Source organism: Anopheles stephensi, chromosome 2 (genome assembly GCF_013141755.1).
Source record: "Anopheles stephensi strain Indian chromosome 2, UCI_ANSTEP_V1.0, whole genome shotgun sequence".
In the NCBI taxonomy this organism is placed as follows: domain Eukaryota; kingdom Metazoa; phylum Arthropoda; class Insecta; order Diptera; family Culicidae; genus Anopheles; species Anopheles stephensi.
Genome location: NC_050202.1, coordinates 29823970 through 29831929, shown reverse-complemented (window position 1 = coordinate 29831929; position 7960 = coordinate 29823970). Strand labels below are relative to the sequence as shown.

The 7960-nt window shown below is 46.8% G+C and overlaps 1 protein-coding gene across 17 annotated transcripts in view; it reads left to right on the top strand.

Annotated features, from left to right (window-relative positions):
- Positions 1 to 1575: 1575 nt before the first annotated feature.
- Positions 1576 to 7960, top strand: part of LOC118503406 (plasma membrane calcium-transporting ATPase 1) — a 59731-nt gene continuing 53346 nt past the window's right edge. For 8 of the 17 annotated variants that reach the window (XM_036036636.1, XM_036036635.1, XM_036036633.1 and 5 more), the window contains exon 1: positions 1576 to 1764. The gene's annotated coding sequence lies outside the window, so the exon portion shown is untranslated. Of the gene's footprint in view, positions 1765 to 1828; positions 1847 to 1903; positions 1923 to 2023; positions 2047 to 2187; positions 2305 to 2721; positions 2743 to 6611; positions 6631 to 7068; positions 7224 to 7313; positions 7334 to 7960 lie in introns of those variants that run through there. The other 9 variants (XM_036036623.1, XM_036036619.1, XM_036036615.1 and 6 more) reach the window with 9 other exon arrangements.

Here is a 7960-nt window from a genome sequence, read left to right as displayed (position 1 = left end):
ATTTTAGTGCAACTTTCAAAAATGTTGATTGTTATTTTTTTGTAATCAAATGAATCAAATAGTTAAATAACTAAAAACTATTTCAGGTAAGGTGCCCCCTCCTTGACAAAATTTGCTAGGCACTGTAGGATTTACGCCTAAATGTATGCAATCCGCTGTACACGTTGCGAAAGCTTCACAGTGTGCTTTCAGTGTGGTCTAAAATGGTTGAATAAAGTCGAATGAAATGTTGCTTATTATTCGGTTAAATCTTCCTCCCTCTATCCTGGCCATTTATATTGGCCTTTTGGTCACGCTAGGAGGGACCAATCAGGCTTACAACATACACGGTGTTTCCGGACTGTAACGGAACATTGGTTCGATGGATACTTGTTAAGGGGCATAGATATTCAGAAAAGGAGGAAAAATAAGAATAATAACATTTCAAATCACTTCTTACAATGTATATTATCATGTTCTACTCACTGTCCAGTAACAGTATTTGGGAACAATGCACAATGTTTATATCAAACTAGTTATGACCATACAAAATCCGACTGTGCAATAAAAATCACAGGCCACAGTGCTGCACACAAAAGATTCTAGAGGGGGGCCTTCTCGAGTCTTTTACCAAAAAGTTTAATCAGCTTAAAATAAAGCCCCTCCTTAAAAAAAAGATATTTGACCATTTACAAGTTCATTTGTCCCAGTGTGTGGTCTGAATTTGACAACCGTGCTGTCAAACGCAGAACTACCCAGGTAACAAAATCATCATCCTTTCCAAAACAAGGTGTATGTATTTTGAAGGTGGTTTTCTGTCGATTTGACAGAGCACCATATTAGTCGAGATATGTCTGAGTTTGTTTACAAAATCATATGGTATTATCCTGGTTGATGGGTCATCTTCGCATATAAAATGCTGTCCCACAGAGAATTGACGATATTTGGTTGCATTTTTCGTCAAAAAATCGCTAGCGATACCACCACCGGCACCTCCTTCGACGCTTCCACCACTCTTCTCAATACCCTTCCCCCTCGATGACCGAGGAACTGTTATGTCATGTTGAGAAATGTCAATTTGCTCTAAACAGCTCTACCTCCTATATCCATACACCTTGGTTAAGACAGCACTTGGTTGGTGGGTCTACCTCAAGGTGTATGTATTTAGAAGGTGGATTTTTATCGATTTGACAGGGCGACATTTTAGTCGAGTTATGTCAGAGTTTGTTTACAAAAACATATGGTATGGGAAACAAAGATGAACAAACAGCCTCGATTCTCAGTCCTTTGAGCAATTTCGCTAATTTATGGGTCATCTTCGCATATTAAGTGTTGTCCCACAGACGATTGACGATATTTGGTTGCATTTTTCGTCAAAAAATCGCTAGCGATACCATCACCGGCGCCTCCTCCGACGCTGCCGTCACTCTTCTCAATACCCTTCCCCTTGATCACCACGGAACTGTTATGTCAGGTCGAGAAATGTCAATTTGCTCTAAACAACTCTACCTTCTATATCTACATACCTTGGGTCTACCTCCCTATATCCATATACCTTGATGTGGCCGCAGCTGCACAACGAGTCATAAATATGCGATGACAATACTCGATGAAAATATACCCGTGCGCCGCTAAACGCTGTCCTTTCACGGGCGATCTTGGGATTCAGCGAAATTCCCGCACACAGTGACTCATTAATGGCAACAAACTCGAAAACGACGCAGCCCACGGGTTAAAAACAATCTTTCTTTTCTGAGCGGGGAAACATCGGTGCGGCTAAAATCGGTAAGTAAAAGATTCGTTTGTCTGACTCGTGGGTACACGTTTCAAAACCTCGCTTTCGTGTGTGATCATTGATTTTTCCGGTGTAGGTGTAGTGGCAAAGAAAGACGCGCGTCTGTGTTTTTAATTGCTTGCCGATAAAGTTCGAGGGAAAAAAGAAGGTTAACGCGAAATCGATTCGCTTGAAACATCGAACTATCTTCCATACCGATGTACATGAAATAGCGATGGTTTCAGCGTTAGGTCCACATCCCACAGCCGATAGGACCGATCATTTCATCAAAGGTGAAAGCGCTGTGTTCGTACGGTGTTGTGCGTGTGTGTTTGTGTGTACCGGGCCGTTCGTCTTTTTCGCGTGTGTGGGGGATAAGTGTGCGTAGCGAGCGGGACCTCACAAAAAAAAAACGCACACGCTCGCGACGGGAATACGTGTGAAAGCATGAGCAGTTATCGATCGATTTTAATCTGGCCTCCAGGTGGCCATTAAACGTCTTCTAGCGATGGTCAGAACGCGCGGATAACGGTCGCACCGAAGCTAGAACGGTACCGAAGGGGGAAAGTGATGCGATGATTGGCTTTTGTTTGACCGGTGGTGGTGTGTACACGGAAAATCCACCCAACCCGCGGCCTACTGTGCTCATTTTCCGCGAGCGATCCGCGCGTTTCGCGTCTCTCTCTCTCTCTGTGTGTGTGTGTCTCGCTGGAGATGGTGAATGCGTTCAGGCGCGAAGCGAGACGACGGTTTGTTTACATCCGCAAGGTTGAAGGCTTTAACTTCCCACCGTGTGCCGTGTTGTGACTGTGTTTCTGTGGTGCATTTGGATGTTGGCAGTGCCGCACGCGTTGATTTATAGTACATTACTGCGACCTAAATGCAATTCTACACATCTGATGATAAGAATGCAGCGGTTGAAGCAAGGCGAGAGACAGAGAGAGAGAGCGGGAGAGCGAGTGAGCGAATCGTCACAGTATGACAGGCAGGTAAACATAGAAGAGCTGGTCGTGTGTGCATCGTGCTGTCGCGCTGTCCTCGGCCAGAGGCTTTTTGCCGCTTATATGCATCAACAATCGAGGATGGCCGCCGGGTTTTGCTTGCTTGCCTGTATCGACATCCGGGTGGTAGCCTCAATTAGTGAGGGCAAAAATGTGCCCGAGGCCGGAATGACTAACGCACGGTGTGGCGGAGTTAATGTGACCATCTTATCGGAGCTCCGTAAGCGACCTGTTTTACTTTTCGATTTGTTTCACCGGTTGCTGCATATCCTATGCTGCATGTTGGCCCATCCATTGGTGGTGGACAAATTTATGGTTCCGAATGTCCCACCCCACAAACGAGAAGCTGATGGACTAGTGGAAGCAGGAAGCTTTTGTTGCGCCGGCAAACCGCTCGAAGCACGTCACGCTATGCACTGGTGATGGGTCATACGACTCTTTTCACGGATCGGCTTGGAGTTGAGTTCGTTCCTATAGGAATCGAGTTTGACCCGTAGGTGTATCGAGTTTGGGTCGACCCGAAACCCGTAGAAGCAGCAAAGCATACGTGAGCTCGACCCGTAAGTGCAACGATTTCCGAACGACCCATGGTTTAGACCGAATTCGGCGTGCTCAAGCGTCGACCTGAACCTACGGGTCGACCTAGACTCATTCCACCCATGGGTCGAACCCTTTTGGAACGAGAAATACGTCTCTTAACGATTCCGGGTCGCTTATGGATGGCTCCGACCCGTTAGGCTCGGAGCCTAACAGGGGCCCATCACTACTACTTACCGATCATTAAAAAACACATTCTGTAACTGTGGAATGTTGATCACGTTTATTGTACTGTTTCAGTGTATTTTGTTACACACAACAACAAAATCAGGAAAACTCACCCAGCTATAAAAGAATGAGAATGGCGGAAACCTTTGCTAATTAGGCAACGGCCGCCAACACTGTGATTGAGCATTTTGAAGCGAACGTGCGCTCACCGTGGAAGAAGCGACACGACAGGCTGGGATGCGATGGAAATAAAGCCGATAAGTTCCCTTTTCTTCTTCTGGTTATTTTTAGCGAATGGAGAATGGGCACACAGAAAAAAACAGTCCTCCCTTTTCCGTGCTAAATTATGAAAATTGATTAGCAATTTCACCACGGACAAGAGGATGCCTCAAGAAAGGAAAGCAGCAGCACCAATCTGTAGGGTGGTTTGATTTTGCAAAAAAGAAAGCGAAAAGAACAACAACAAAAATCAATCTCCATTTTCATTTATACGTTCCGGGGCCGGGGACCAACCCGGTTACCGCACACATGCACCCATCGGGACAGTAGTGCAAAAAAAGGAAAAACGACGAAAACGGCCACTCCGAACACACATTGCATAACCTGCCAGCAGCCAGCCAGCCAGCCTGCCTGCTCGGGAATTGAATTTTCCACCTTTTCGAGACACGAAAATCGATCGATCGGTTGGTCGGTTGGTAAGTTTATTCGTTCCCGACGACCAGAAGCATAAATCCGGCTGTTGTGTTGTGGATCGCAGGAACTCTGCCGGGTGTGTAGAGCCGATTGAGAAGAGTCGTGTGTTGTCTCTCCACTTTTCCTCCCCCGGGTCAAACCAATCGGTCCTCAGTTGCGCGCCTCATCAACGGGTGTTTTGGTGCATCTGGCGTCTCGGGGATAGCTACTACAGCTCAACACACACACATGCTGGCTTGGGCTGGCCAACGCTGTGAAACGTTTCTAAATATAAATATCGGACTGCGCCTACTACTGCTCCGTGCTTCATATTGCCGGTTCTCCCGTTGGGGAAGATACGGGCGGGCAGCGTGGCCAAAGTTTTGAGCCGTGGGCCCCCCCTCCCCAACGTGTTCGGTCGGGATGTGGATGAGAATGTACCGAGCGAGCGGTCGTGACTTGCGCTGTTTAGATTCGTGGTGGTGTAGATGTAGAACGCTTGGAACAATTGGCCGGTTGGGTACATTCGGTACATGGGGAAAGGGAAAGATGTAACTGAGATCTTACATGTTTGCGAATGAATCGTATGGATATTCTTACCAGTTCGAGGTTATCATCAACCAACTGTTAGTGGCTGAACACAGCTAGAACAGCTTTTTCACATGGAAGAGCCGGCTTTCGACTGGGCTATCCTTGTTTGCATAGGACTGATTATTCAGCTACCATTACAATCAAGTCAGGTAAGAGGTCAGAATCCAGATCAGAGCCAGATCTAGAAGACTCCTCCTAGAAATGCGCCATATATCGCACTCTGATACGGCCGCTAATCTTCTACGGGCACGAGTCCTGGACCATGCAGGCGGAGGACACCAATGCACTCGTAATTTTTAAGCGACGTGTGCTACGGGCTATATTTGGCGGTGTGTGCGAGCAGGGCATGTGAAGAAGGAGAATGAACCACGAGCTAGCTGAGTTGTTTGGTGATGCAGACATCCTATGCCCTACAAGGAAAGTGCTCGCCAGCGACCCGTTGGGCACGAGGTGTACAGAATCACAGCGATCACGGTCGCTGGATCAAGTGGAGTCAGACCCGAGGGAGATCGGAAGCAGCTATGAAAGCTATAGTTTCCTGGAAACGGATTGGACACCAGGCCATGTCTTTAAGACGTGCTCCATGGGAGCAGGCCAAGGAAGAAGAAGAAGTACAATTAAGTCAAACATGCCGGAAATGGTTTAGGAGGCTAGTGGCACGACCGACATTTAGCAAGGACATTGAAACTTTTAATGCTTGCTGACAAAAAGTCGCTCTATACGGAAAAAGTATACACACGTAACTCACAATTTAGAAGGATTGTAAAGGGAGATGATCAAACCTAAGGTATCTTCTTCTTTATTGGCACTAGAACCTCGAGAGGTCTCAGCCTGCCTTTTCTGGCTTTCTGTGACTTAGTTTTACCCGTAGCAAAGTAGTCAGCCCTGTATACGGGGAGGCGTTCTGGATGGGATATGAATCCCGCCCTTGCCGTGTGAAGACCGACGCCGTTATCGCTTCGACTACCGGACCGCCCCAACCTAAGGTATATCCTCCTCTATATCTACATTTTTAGCTCGTTCAACCGGTGTTGAAGATACTGGTCGTTCAGTTGGTCTTCTATGGAGTTGTCGTTAACTAGGGTTAGCAAAGAACTTTTTTGCGCTTTCGCTCTACAAGGGATCAATGCTCAAGGGATCGCCATTCCTGACTTCCTGGACTTAATTTACCCGTAGCCGGATAGTCAGTCTTGCGTGAGATCAAATGGGTCGTTCGTTCATTTTTTCATCGATCAGGCACTTTCTGGAGGATAATTGCCCTTTGGGATCTCTCATTTTTATACTGGCCACTTGGCTACAATATTCACCGAAAATGTAAAATTGCAGTATGCCTCGGACAGATTTTTGGTTCGTAAAGCCCATGATGATGATGATCTTCTGGATGATGTACGCGAACATATAAGGAAACAGTTTATATAGAGGTATGCTGTGAAAAGTCAAAAACAATTAATTATTTCCAACAATGCACGTAAAAAACCATAAGCAATAAGCATGATATTATAGCTGATAGCATTATGTATGGATATTGTTATTGAGGCGTAAGTTGAGATAAGCAGCCTCAAAAATGCTATCTAATCGTTATACTTCACAGCGACGGTTTGATAAGACCTATTGACTTGCGACTATAACAAAATCCAACAATGCTGCACCCATCGATATCTATTTTTAGGGAATTTATCACATGCGTGCTATTGTTCACGATATTCACTTGGAGCGAGATCTGAACTTGCTGCCGGGAGCATACATAGCTGGTGGCGTGCTCGGGAACATCAACCACACTAGGGCATGTCGGAATATTGCTCCCAAATCCCCAACATCTAATTATACAACAGTTCCGGCATACTTTAGGTAGGCAGTCCGCGTACCGTACACATGTGCTCGAAGGTTCACTGCTTAATTGCGTGCGGTCGTGTCTTTCCCCCGGTGAGATATTCGATAAACATGAGCTTGTTGTGAGTGAGCTGACCTTTTTTGCTCACGCTCAGTTTCACTGGTGGGCGAGTAAACCGTCTCACCGTTCACAGCCCATCGAACCATTTTCATAGCTCGGAAAAACCTTGCGAAAAATAGGGGGAAAACAAAGCCACTTCCCCCCGCCCCCCGTACGAGAACTTTACAATTTTCCAGCTCTTGAACCAGCGATTTTTCTCACACGTTCCTTACGGGGGCGATGAAAGAGAGTTGCCTGAGCTGTGGAAAATGTCTCTTTCACTGTTGGGGTTTCTCTCGCCGCGCCAGCCAGCACCACGGAGTGGGAGGTTGCTCTTGGGGGCCGTTTGCTGAAATTGGCCCATCCGTGAGCGACTCACGGCTTGGGAGCAGCATTGCCAGTGCGAGAGGCACACACGCTGCAAGTTCGCCGCAAGTGGTCGCGCGCTAGTCGCTTCGTGTGGTGCTGTCTCTGCTTGTGGAGTTTTGTTCTGAGGTGAATTTAGTGCTCGGTGCTGGCAATTTTCTTCCACCGCTGCCACTACTTAATTGGGGGGGGGGGCAGCAAGATAATTTTTGGTTCCCATTTCGTGCGATATGTGAAACGTACCCATCAAATAGAGTAAAGTGAAGCACAGGTGTTGGTCAGCACATCGTTTCGTGTCGAGGGAATCGATTCCATTCGACCCGGTGTAGAAGGGACAGTATGAACACGAAAAGGAAAAAAATATACCGCTCAATATCCTGTAATTTCTGTGACCCTGAAACATGAGCTAGCCATGTGAGAGTGGGATGGCCCTTCAACGTGCTCCGCTGGTGGAGGAACACAGTTGACGGAAAACTCAATAGTTTCTCAATGGGGAAGGGCATGTGATGTGTTGGCAGTGGTTGAACATTTTCGACTAAAATCGATCAGATCGATCGCATCTGTGTGTGTGTGTGTTGGTATATGTGCGCGCATTTATGTCAAGGTGTGGATGCTCTGAAGCACTTGATATGTGCATAGTTCCGACGAGAAAAAAAACCGTGAAGCAAACGAAAACGGAGTCGAGTGTGTTTAGCGAAACAACCGCCATTAGGACTATATTAAGCGCACACACATCTAGAGCGCCCCCCCGTATGTATATATGGGGATGGTTCACATTAGACACCCCGACACCATCATCGTCGTGCGGTCAGTCGTGTGGAAAGCGAGTGTTTTTTTCTTTTTCTGTCAGTGTTTCGCTTATTGCTTTGCTGGGGCCCGACC